The 12,187-nt window shown below is 38.9% G+C and overlaps 1 non-coding gene across 1 annotated transcript; it reads right to left on the reverse strand.

Moving 5' to 3' along the window:
* Nucleotides 1-11,811: 11,811 nt before the first annotated feature.
* On the reverse strand, nucleotides 11,812-11,918 carry LOC128128219 (small nucleolar RNA R71). The gene has a single exon (XR_008226081.1). It is a non-coding gene; the product is annotated as a small nucleolar RNA R71 (small nucleolar RNA).
* Between the last annotated feature and the right edge of the window lie 269 nt (nucleotides 11,919-12,187).

The following is a 12,187-nucleotide window of genomic DNA, read 5'->3' on the forward strand; positions in this document are numbered from 1 at the left end:
CCTTTCATGTATCCAACAGCCCAAACCCTTTCAATTCCATAGTTCAAGGTGTTTTCAAGTCTGAATAAAAAAAAAAGAGTGGCATAAAGTCAAAAAGTTTACATTTTTAACATATGTATAACGAGGGTATTTTGGTCTTTTGATAGGAAATGAAGAAAGAAATTGAATTCCTTCCATCCATCAAACATGGAATTTGAAGGAATCCAACAAAAATTGAATTCCATCCATTTGGAAACCAAACACACCATGGAATGGAATCTAGCATTCCAATTCTTTTAGAATCTACAAAACAAACACACCCTTAAAGGTAAAAAAACAAGAGCTCACCTGTAAGTGGTTGAATGCCATATACGGACAGTACCATCTTCTGAACCTGTCATTATTATTGGAAGCTCGGGATGGAAACATACATCAGAAACATTGTGTGTGTGACCTTCTAGAGTTTGGACACAGGTTTTAGTTAGCAACTCTACAATAACAGATCATAGTTGTGACCGTATTGCTGGATTCTCATATTGAGATAGTAAAGGGAATCAAATCAGTTTAGAAATTGTAAGTAAATGAGATTCAATTCATATTACATAAATTAAATTCCAACTCCTAAACACTAAATTGATTTTTTTATCATTATCAAAACACAATTGGCTGATTACTACTCATGTGTATGTATAATAATAGTAAATTGAATCTAATAGGAATACATAAATTTTTATTTACCTGTGAGGTTGTCACTGTGGCAGGTTGCTTTGTACCTTGTTCATTAATCTTTGGACAATCCCCTTTTGGTTCAAACATTTAGTCAAACACCTAGTGTGCATAAAAAAATCAGGTACTTATATCATAAAATATTAACAATTCCATGAAAATATATGAGAGAGGGTAAAAAGGCACAAAAAATCGTCCAAAAAGAAGGACCAGTAGGACATGAAACAGGTAACTATGGTTGAAAAAGGAAGAATTACCTTTGAAATAGGCCTACTACGCAGATGAAATAGGCAACAGTGGTGGTATAGTGGTGGTTCTGGGCTGTTGCGAAGGCAGTGTGGTGGTGGCTCAGGGCTGGTGTTGTGGTGCGATGTTGTAACGGTGGAGTCTGAAAGCAAACACAAATTGTGATGGAAGCTATTGTTGTTGGTGATGTCCGATTCATCAAAAGAAAATCATTCTTCGATCAATCTTCTATTTTGTGAAAGAAGATATTACTATTTCAAATGTGTTATGTTTGATTAGGGTTTGCACATAGAAGGAAGTGAAAGTCGATCGGAGAGGAAGGGGTTTGCAGAGAGAAAGAAGGGAGAGAATGAAGTCGATTTTGGCGGGTGTAGAGAGTAGAGAGGAAGAGGAAGCGGGTGTTCAAAATTTTGGGGGATTTAGTTTCCCCCCTTACCTATCAAGGAGTCCCAGAACGCGCGTTTATTAAAATTATAAAGCGAAATTTGTAGAGGACGCCCGTTTTATTATAGGTGCCCTCCGTGTTTTTAATATTTTTACATGAGACACTAATTTAAGGGCACTCAGTAATGCGCGACCTAAATCCTTAAATTTTTTGAAGAGATGACACTTTTTTAATGTCGCTCTCTAATGCGTAACATAAATCAGAGAGCGTCGTGTTTTGCGCGTCGTAAAAGGCCTTTTTTCTAGTAGTGCTGCTTGATATGGAACGTCAACTGGCCAAACTAAGGGTTCACCATAGGGGTGATCGTCGTCAGTAGAAGATGCTTTACTTTCCTTATTTGTTTTAAAGAACTGTATTCATGTTTGTGTTTTGTGTAGCACTTTTTCTATGTGACTACCTTGTACTGTAAGTACTTTTAGTTAGGCCTTTATACTGTCAAGGACTTTTCTACTCCGGATGTGATGTAAGACCTACTACAAGGTCAATTCTCCCAGACTTATTACATCTTAAACATCAATGATATTGACAATTGGCTAACTTCCGTGTCACTCTTTGTTCAATCACTTCCATCATACTATCGTTGGAGTCTATCTGAAACCCACCCTAGTCAAGTCATTAGACTAGGGTAGCTTAACTCAGGGATCATTCCCAATGCTCTTTCAAAGGTTGGATCATGTTATCCACAACCAATGGTACCCCGTGTTGGACGACAAATGTCTTGAGACCATTCTATGAACATACTTCTACTCCGTACTAGGATTGCATCATAAGGATGTAGGTCAAACCTTCGAGAACATACCCCTACCCTTTAGTTGAACGATCAAAATACATCTAGGGTAAATGGTAGCCTTTACTAGGAATTCTAGTTCATTAAAAAGGATTCGTAAGAAGGTTATTATTATGACTTTCCTCGCTTATACGTTCCCGAGTTACATATAACGAAGACCTAGTGGAAAATAGAATGTGAGATTTCTAACTTAGTTTCTTTTCCTCGTTGGGATGTGAAACTAGAGTAGAATCACACATTTTACTATCTGCCTAATCTTGATTATATCATAATGTGTATAAACTAAGTTTTCATGTATAATAACTCATCTCTTATTCAGAATCAAATAATATAGGTTCAACCGTAATAGCTCACGAACTCCTTTTCTTTCGTCTTACAGAATCATGTCATCATCCAGAAATAGCCCACCGAGCAACGAAACCCCTATCCTTCATATCGACCACTGCTACATTACAAGCCGCGGTAACAACTGCTGTGACCGCTTTCCTCGCACACATCAACTCTGACAACGTAAACAAGACTGGCAAAGGAGTCGACAATTCCGATTGTTGTACCGATCCGGGAAGCCAACAAATGGCAACAGTCACGGACTTTCAAAGCCGTAAAACTGAGAAGAACAAATGAAAACGCCAAGCATGTAAAGAGCGAAAGCGATCCCAAAGACTTGCTATAAAACAACAACAACAAGTGGCAACTCCAGCGATCCCAACACCGACCAGACCATACGAGGGAAAACTTCCAAAGTGTAACAAGTGTAGCTTTCATCATAACGGGGTGTGTCATGAAATGCAATTCTGCAATTGCTATGAAGTAGGGCACCATGCCCATAGCTGTGGAGCACTGGCACGACCCATTTCTCAAGTCCCTGACATCGGGATCAGCCCTGCACACGATGGTGGTGGTAAAACCGGACCCCATAAAAGGAAAGTTTCAAAGTGGATGGACAAAGAAAATACTCGTGTCCATGTAACTCTGACTCGATACCTCACTTCCACCACCAATGCTAGTACAAGCCAGATATGTCACCAATGTGGCGAGACTGGACACCTCAAAAAGGATTGTCCAATAACAAAGAACTCCAGCGCAGACGGGAAGATACTAAGGATCACTGTCGCAAGATAAACTACTCCAGACCCATGTTAATGTATTTAAGGTGTTTCGTTGTAACAGACCCATAAAACATGTTTAAAACTAGTGCAACTCAAGTCTTATCTTTTGCGAGATCCCGACAGTTAAGGGACTCTCGTGCTGCGTATAGTGCCTTTTGTAGTATACCTTGTTGGCAGCAGTGTTCCTGTAGATACTCTAAATTATTGTAACTCTTTTAAAAGTTGCACTGTCATGTTTTGTCTATAACGCCTTTATGTTCAAATCTAATGCCTTTACTTCTAAGCATGTTCGATACTATCTTACGACTTGAGTCAACTCGATCCGCACAATACCAGTTTCGTACGCACATCTCTCTCTCCATATCACCTAGCACTGGCAGAAATGCAAGAGCTATCCAGCCAATTGAATGAACTGTTAAGCAAGGGGTACATCAGACCGAGCTTTTCACCTTGGGGGAGCACCAGTCCTTTTTGTAAAGAATAAGGATGGATCGTTTCGCATGTGCATCGACTATCGGGAGTTAAACAAACTTACTCTCAAGAATCGATATCCCCTACCCCGAATCGAAGACCTCTTCGACCAACTCCAAGGAGCAAGCTACTTCTCAAAAATCGATCTGCGGTCGGGTTATCACCAACTACGAGTTCAAAAAGAGGATATTCCCAAGACTACATTCAGAACTTGCTATGGGCACTACGAGTTTGTAGTAATGCCCTTTGGATTAATGAACGCACCGGCGGTATTCATAGACCTGATGAATCGAGTGTGCCGACCCTACTTAGACAAATTCATGATCGTATTCATCGACGATATTTTAATCTACTCCCAAAGCGAGGAAGATCACCCCCAACACCTCCGGCAAATCTTGGAAACACTAAGGGCGGAGAAGCTTTATGCCAAATTCTCTAAGTGCGAATTCTGGATCAGAGAAGTGAATTTTCTTGGCCATGTGGTCAGCAAGAAAGGGATACATGTGGATCCCTCTAAAATCAAAGCAATTGAAAACTGGTCAGCACCTACAATGCCGATAGAAATTCGACAATTTTTAGGGCTCGCCGGCTACTACCAAAGATTCATACATAATTTCTCCAAGATTGCCAAACCACTCACCACCTTGACTCAAAAAGGTGTGATGTTTAAGTGGGGAGATAAATAGGAAGCCTCCTTCCAAACGTTAAAACAAGCCCTGTGCAGCGCACCGGTCTTGTCTCTTCCAAAAGGAACTGATGACTTCGTGGTATATTACGATGCTTAAAATCAAGGCCTTAGATGCGTGCTCATGCAAAGAGGGAAGGTCATCGCTTATGCGTCAAGGCAACTTAAGACACACGGAGATAATTATACTACTCACGACCTTGAACTGGGAGCGGTAGTGTTCGCCTTAAAGTTCTGGAGGCGCTACCTCTACGGCACAAAGTGCACTATCTTCACCGATCACAAAAGTCTTCAGCATATTCTCAATCAAATAGAACTCAATATGCGGCAAAGAAGATGGGTAGAGCTGCTGAACGACTATGAGTGTGAAATTCGCTACCACCTGGGCAAGGCCAATGTAGTGGCCGATGCCCTAAGCAGGAAAAAAATATTCGGGTCGCCGAGTAAAATCCTTAACCATGACAATCCATTCACACCTGACCGCACAAATCAAGGAAGCACAACTAGAAGCCTTGAAAGCAGAAAATGTAGCAGATGAGGCATTAAGGGAATGAATAAGAACTTAGAAGTCAAGGATGATGGACCTCGTTATCTCATGAACCGAATCTGGGCACCGAAGTTTGGTGGATTATGCGACGTTTTCATGAATGAAGCACACAAGACTCGATACTCCATCCATCCCGGGTCAGATAAGATGTATCTAGACCTCAAAAAGCTATATTGGTGGCCAAACATGAAGGCCGAGATTGCTACTTATGTGAGCAAGTGCCTAACTTGTGCCAAGGTCAAAGTAGAATATCAGAAGCCATCAGGACTACTACAACAGCCGGATATACCTAAGTTCACCTGGGAACGCGAAGATCAAATGAAACAAAAATACCCGCATCTTTTCCCAAACTCTTGAAGTCCCAGTCAGAATGTAAATTTCAGGACGAAATTCCCTCTAATGGGGGGATGATGTGACAATAGTCAATTTCGAGTCAAGGCAAAGTCAACAAATCAAACCGATCGACTCGATTAACCCTTGCATGTTAGGGTTTACATTATATGATTACTATATAACTCGCTATATTAATGAGAAAACATCATTTGGAAAATTAGTGTGTTTAATTTTCTTTAGCCTTGATAGTGCTAAACGATGAAAAAAGCGATAAAACACTATTACACACTCATCGAGAGTGTGTAGGACGCTAAAACACGGCTTAACGGGGTTTACAGACCTTAAGTTGCGAAGCCGGACACTCAAAATGCCACAAACGAAACCTCTCTCGATCACTTTTACTCTATCTCTCTCTATCTAAAATCTCTCCCAAATCTCTCCTAAATTTCTCTCAGAAGCTCCCGTAACTTTTTGTAATCATTCGTGTCATCCTGACCCTTAACCGGGTCAAAAACGGCTTGAAACAGGGTAAAAACGAGAAAAATAGGCTTCAGGATCCGAAGCACAAAGCCTCAGAAGCACGAAGCTCAGACCCAAAGAATCCGAAGCCTACCCTCAGACCCGAATATCCGAAGCACGAAGCCCAGAATCTGAATCCGAAGCTTCAGAGCCCGAAGCATCAGACCTCATATCTGAAGCCCGAAGCTTCAAGATCCGAATTCCGAAGCCTCTAGGGCCATTTCCGAAGGGCTTCGCAGGAAGACCCATTCTTCCCGGTTTTCGACTGCGACTTCGTTTTAAGCCTGTTTTTCATCATTTTAACGCGGGATTTTCACCCAAAACCTTATTTTAGCATATAATTAATTAATCATGTTTTGGGGATAAAACTTATCCAAGAAGAGTGGGGGAAGTGCAAGAGGTGGAGTGTTGACTTTTTTTTTTAGTTTATGACACAAGCAACCTCCCATACACACTCCATGACTAACCCACACACCTCCCCACCATACCTTGTCACTTCCTTGTACCTTCCCACTCAATTTTCAGCCATTCCCACATTCTTAGAGCTGGTCACTCATCCTCCCTCCTCAATCTCACTCACTTGCTCTCATTTCACTAAAGATCAAACACCTCTTTTCTCTCTAACTCCCTCACACAAATTCGAGATTTCCAAGGCATTTTCCAGCTTTTATCCTTCACTTGGTAAGTATAATTCATCCTCCTTGTGATAATTACACTTCATTCTACTCAAATCATTGATTGTTTACACAAACTCAATCATTATTGTGTTAGATTCTTGAATCTTCAAAGTAATCCTTCAAGTGTTCTTGAGTTGAACACTTCTCTTCTTCAACATTCACCCACTGAAATCACTCAAGGTGAGTTCATACCCCAACATTTTCATGTTTTCTTAAGTTTTAAGGCGGAGAATACAAGTTAACTCATCAAGAACACAACTAAATTTCTTCTAATAGATTTCATCAGAAAAGTTGGACTCCATTCACATACTGTTTTGGACAACTTAAACATTTTAGTTTTCAAAACTGTTGTAGGTGCAAATAGTTCAAGTTCTTAGATTAAAAATGAATACTTGCACATCTCCATATGATTTTTCTACAAATTATGGTGATTTTTACAAAACTGTCTATCATTTCAAGAACCAATCCGGACCGGTCTGTGATGATGGACTTTTTCACTCTTGTAGGAGATCACTAAAAATCATGGAAAAACTTATAAACAAACTAGACTCATTTTCCAAACTCTTGGAATTTATGGATTCTAATTTGTACCTTTGATGATTTTTCTACAAATTTTCTAAGAACAGTGATAGAAAATGTTATCAACAGAAAAATGCTATCAATTTCATTTCACCTTGTAACATGTTGAGCAAGGTGTATATCTTTATGTGATTATATGTTATTGCGATATATGACATTTTTGTCTTAGTATATAGACATACATCAGTTAACAAATGGATTTTGCTAGATAAAACATGGAAATAACAATTTGTTATAACCAAAGTACATCCATTACATACAAACGTTTGAATAAACTATGTTAAGTATAGTTTATGTACATTACTACTACTACCCTTGTTTTGATAAACTATAATAGGTATAGTTTATGATACATTACATAATGCATACATTTCAAAAGGATACATTTATACAAAGAGGATTTTATTACACCACACGTATTCTGTTAATGACTTTGTGAGACATTCGCTTCACTTTACAAATAAGTCATGTATTGTAACCAGAGTCTCCTGGAGGGAGAGCGTGATAGTTGTATACAGATCTATATTGGGTTTGACAAATGCACACCTGAGTTGTATGCAACAGCTAGACCGACAGGTCTGAGGTGACAAATGTCATAACATTTCCGACGCCTGAAGAACGTCGTTTCAGGCCAACTAGGTGTCACACCCCAAAACCACGAACGGCGGAAACGTTCAGGGGTGGAGGACGTCATGTACAGTGTCACAATAGTGTAATATAATAAACAAGCAACAACATCATCCATTGCATTATAAGTAAAGTTTTATACATGTGTGTTCTTTATATGTAATAAGACACCAAAAATAAACAATCAAAATAAAAGACGAGACTTGACTGCTCCGTCTTCTCAAAACCTGGCCTCCGTACCTGTCTACTGGCGACCTGAGAATACAAGTTATTTTGAAAGCGAGTATCAGCTTTAAAGCTGGTGAGTTCATAAGTATATAAGTGTCATTGCTATGTTTGTGAAAACCTGCTATGAATGCCATGAAAACCTTTAAGTGAAAATGTTAAGGTAAGTATGAAATCCCTAGAAAAACCCTTATTTTCTATAAGTATGAATTGTAGTCTTCTACCAAGACTCGAATGTTTTGTATAAATGAAGTGTAGTCTTCTACCAAGACTCGAATGTTTTGTATGAATCAAGTGTAGTCTTCTACCAAGACTCGAATGTTTTGTATGAATGAAGTGTAGTCTTCTACCAAGACTCGAATGTTTTGTATGAATGAAGTGTAGTCTTCTACCACGACTCGAATGTTTTGTATGAATGAAGTGTAGTCTTCTACCAAGACTCGAATGTTTTGTATGTATGAAATGTAGTCTTCTACCAAGACTCGAATGTTTTGTATGTATGAAGTGTAGTCTTCTACCAAGACTCGAATGTTTTGTATGTATGAAGTGTAGTCTTCTACCAAGACCCGAATGTTCTGTTTGTAAAATGATAGTTTTTCCTTTGTGTAGACTAGTACTAAAAGTGCTTAGTCTAACTCATCGTTTATGTGAATGTGTCACAGAATAAAGTAAACAGGAAAAATATAATATTGTAAGTGTTGTCACTGGGTACTAGGACCAACACTACATCGCATGAAGCGAAGACCCTAAGGAACATCCGAAGAGTGTCCCCTCATCCTCTGTAGCCGCAGCAGGATGGTAGGAGGGTTAGTCCCTGCATCGATCTCTTGACGTAGATCGTCAACCTAATGATCCTCTAAAGATTCACATCTCGTCCACTGTTGCAACAGCGGGCGGAGGGATAGTTAGTCCCGTCACTGACCACAAATCAAGTGACTACCTTAGACATCCGTAGACGTCATCGATCACTGGTGCTAATCAGTGATATTCGGAATGGTAAGTCCTGCCGAAACATCCCATTGAACGGGGATAGGAAAGACAATTTATACAGTAAATACTAATAAATCATCCTTTTAGATCTAAGTTCAAGTATCCAAGGTATGAAAACACCCTTTGTGACCATTTACATGGAGTTTACGGCCTAGGAGAGTTCTAGGCCATAAACTCACTTTCATTTGAGTCATTTGATGTGTTTAAGACCTTAAGCTACTTGGGAGAACAACCTAGATGCAAGCCTTAAAGTCCTTAAGTCCTTAAATCACCATTTAGGGCTATGATATGGAGTTTACGGCCTAAGAGAGTTCTGGGCCGTAAACTCCCAATCTTGGGTGATTTTGTGTGTGATTTCATGTCCCTAATATGCTTACCTAATGTTCTAAGGCCTTATCCTAGCACCAATGGCAGTTTTGGCTTTGTTTCGGGAGTTTACCGCCCAAGAACACCTTGGGGAGTAAACTTCTAGATCCCATGATTTAGCCCACTAAATCATGTTATAAGCATCTAATATGCATTCTAACACTATGATATGTGCATAATTAGTTAATTATTTAACATATATTCTTAGTTATTTTTGGTTAATTATGAGAATAATTTGGACAAAAGGTACTTAAAATGCTTTGAATTGTGTTTTCAGCCCAAAAGATATGCTTGGATGTAAAAAGGAGAAAAGAAAAGCAAGAGAAGATTAAAGGGTGCCAAGAATGACCTACTCGGCGAGTAGTTCAGCATTACTCGGCGAGTACACGCGATTGTTCCAGAAGATAGATACGATTCCTGATCCAAGACGGATAACTATACACCTACTCGGCGAGTTTATTCTGCTACTCGCCGAGTACCCTCTGTTTTGAGATATCTTTATAAGACGAATCCTGATCACTTGAAAAAGAACCCCTGGCGATTTTTGAAGGATGAGCTGCGACTAAAAGGTTCAGAAGGCGCTAAGGAACCCTAAGCTTCAAGAGTTGGAAGAATTCAAGCAATTAGGTTAATTCTACCACTTAGACTTAGGAATTAAACATGTTTGCTTTCTTAAACTTTGTTTCTTTGCTTGTTTCTACTGTAACTATGAGCTAAACTCGTTTTTGTTTCTGTTTGGGGAATACCAAAGAACTCCTATGGTTTAATTATTGAATTTTATTTAATTGTCTATTGGTGATTTGTTAAATTAAGTTTGTTAAAGAACCTTATGTGTTAATCACTACTATTTTCTGTTAATTGGAAGGCAATTAGGTTGCATGAACATCACTTAATTGTTAACCTCATATGTCTATGTGAATGCTAAAACGTATGCTTGGAAGTAATGATTATGAAACTAAGATTAATAAGAAAATAGGAAGATTAATGTGTGAGCTTGTTGAGAAACCACCAACAAGAGGTTAATTGAATTAATAACTTAATTGACCATTACAAATCTTATTTAACCCAAATAATTAATCTAGGGAATTAATTAGTTTAAACACTTGATCAACGCTTAAATTATTTAATTGTCTAAGGGTTAGGAGTAATGAACATGAACCTAACTATTATCATTGGTAACCAATAGTAATTAATCTATCTTAACTAAAATAACCATAGGAGTGAATTGGTTGAACCTAAATAGAAACATCTTTGTCAAATTTGGTGAATAGTTGTTGCTTTAGTTAATTAGTTAAATTTAATTTGTTTAAGTTTCTAGTCTTGCAAAACTAGAGAAAAACCATTTACTTTTATTATTTGTTTTAGTTAAAATTAGCTATTAGTTTAATTTCCGTTCCCTGAGTTCGATACCTTACTTATCAATCTATACCACTTAAAGACAGGTTCACTGCCTTTGTGTGCTCAAATTATTAATAAAAAGTAGGGATAAAACTAGTTGAATTTACACACATCAAGTTTTTGGCGCCGTTGCCGGGGAACGGTTCTAAATAATTAAGCTAATTCCTAATTTTTTTTTTTTTCGATCCTTTGTGTGAGTTTACTTGCATAAAGTTCATTTATTGCAGTTTAGTAAATAGCAATTAGGTTTTAGTATCTGTTTTAGTTAGATTTAAAACTTAGAAAATTTTTTGAAAAATCACTGCTACTCGCCGAGTGCAATCGCGACTACTCGGCGAGTAACAGCTCATTTAGATTTTTCTTTCTTTTAGTTGTTTGCAATATTTTTTTGTTCTTTTTACGCTTTTATTTGATTGATTTCAGGACTTTCATGACCAGAGGAGCAAACACGCCACTGGTACCCCCGTTTGAAGACCCCGAATCCGAATTGAAAAGAAACAAAGGGAAGGACGTGGAGAGTTCAAGCACACCAAAGAAATCACCATTGTCCAACTTGAAGACTGTTTTCGGAAAAAAGAAGAGCAGCAAATCCGGAGCTTCAAGCGCTTCCTTGACAATTGAAAAGCCAATCCAAGAAGATATTGGATACGAGACCGAGGAAGAAGAGGAGGCAACGTACGAACAAGAAACCGGATCGGAGGAAGAGTTAGCATTCACTATGGCTAACATTGATGAAATTCCCATGGGGGAATGGAAGAAGAGGATGCGCGACGACCATGGCCCGGGACTTGTGCAACCCGCAATTCCCGCAACTGCTACCTTCGAACTAAAGGGTCATATCCTAGCTGCGCTTAAGGAAATACCTTTCTATGGGAAAGATCATGAAGATGCCTACAAACATTTGGATGAAGTAAATGATGTTGCTGACTATTTCAACATTCCAAATGTAACCCGCGAAACTCAACTACTACGGATGCTTCCGGTAACCTTCAAGGGTGTTGCTAAAGACTGGCTCAAATCACTTCCTCCCGGGTCAGTCACTACTTGGGCCAAAATGAAGGAAGAATTTATAGATCACTTTTGCCCACCATCCAAAATAGCCAAACTCAAGAAGGCCATTGCAAACTTTGAACAACAAGCTGGAGAATCTTTATATGAAGCATGGGAGAGGTACAAAAGTTTACTACGAAATTGCCCACACCATGATCTAAATAGCCAACAAGAAGTGTCCATCTTTTATGATGGAGTCAATGTTACGACCCGACAGCTGCTAGACTCACAAGGCCCACTTACGAAGAAGCCACCCCCGGTAATCAAAGAATTAATTGAAGAATTCTCTAAACACTCTAGAGAATACCACAACCCAAGGAATGATGTCACGAGGGGAGCCGCATATGCTGCTACTGAAGATTTATCCGCGGTCATGGCCATGTTAAAAACCATGGATAGAAGAATGGACAAAATGGATCAAACTATCC

The sequence above is a fragment of the Lactuca sativa genome, chromosome 8 (assembly GCF_002870075.4).
Source record: "Lactuca sativa cultivar Salinas chromosome 8, Lsat_Salinas_v11, whole genome shotgun sequence".
Classification (NCBI taxonomy): Eukaryota; Viridiplantae; Streptophyta; class Magnoliopsida; order Asterales; family Asteraceae; genus Lactuca; species Lactuca sativa.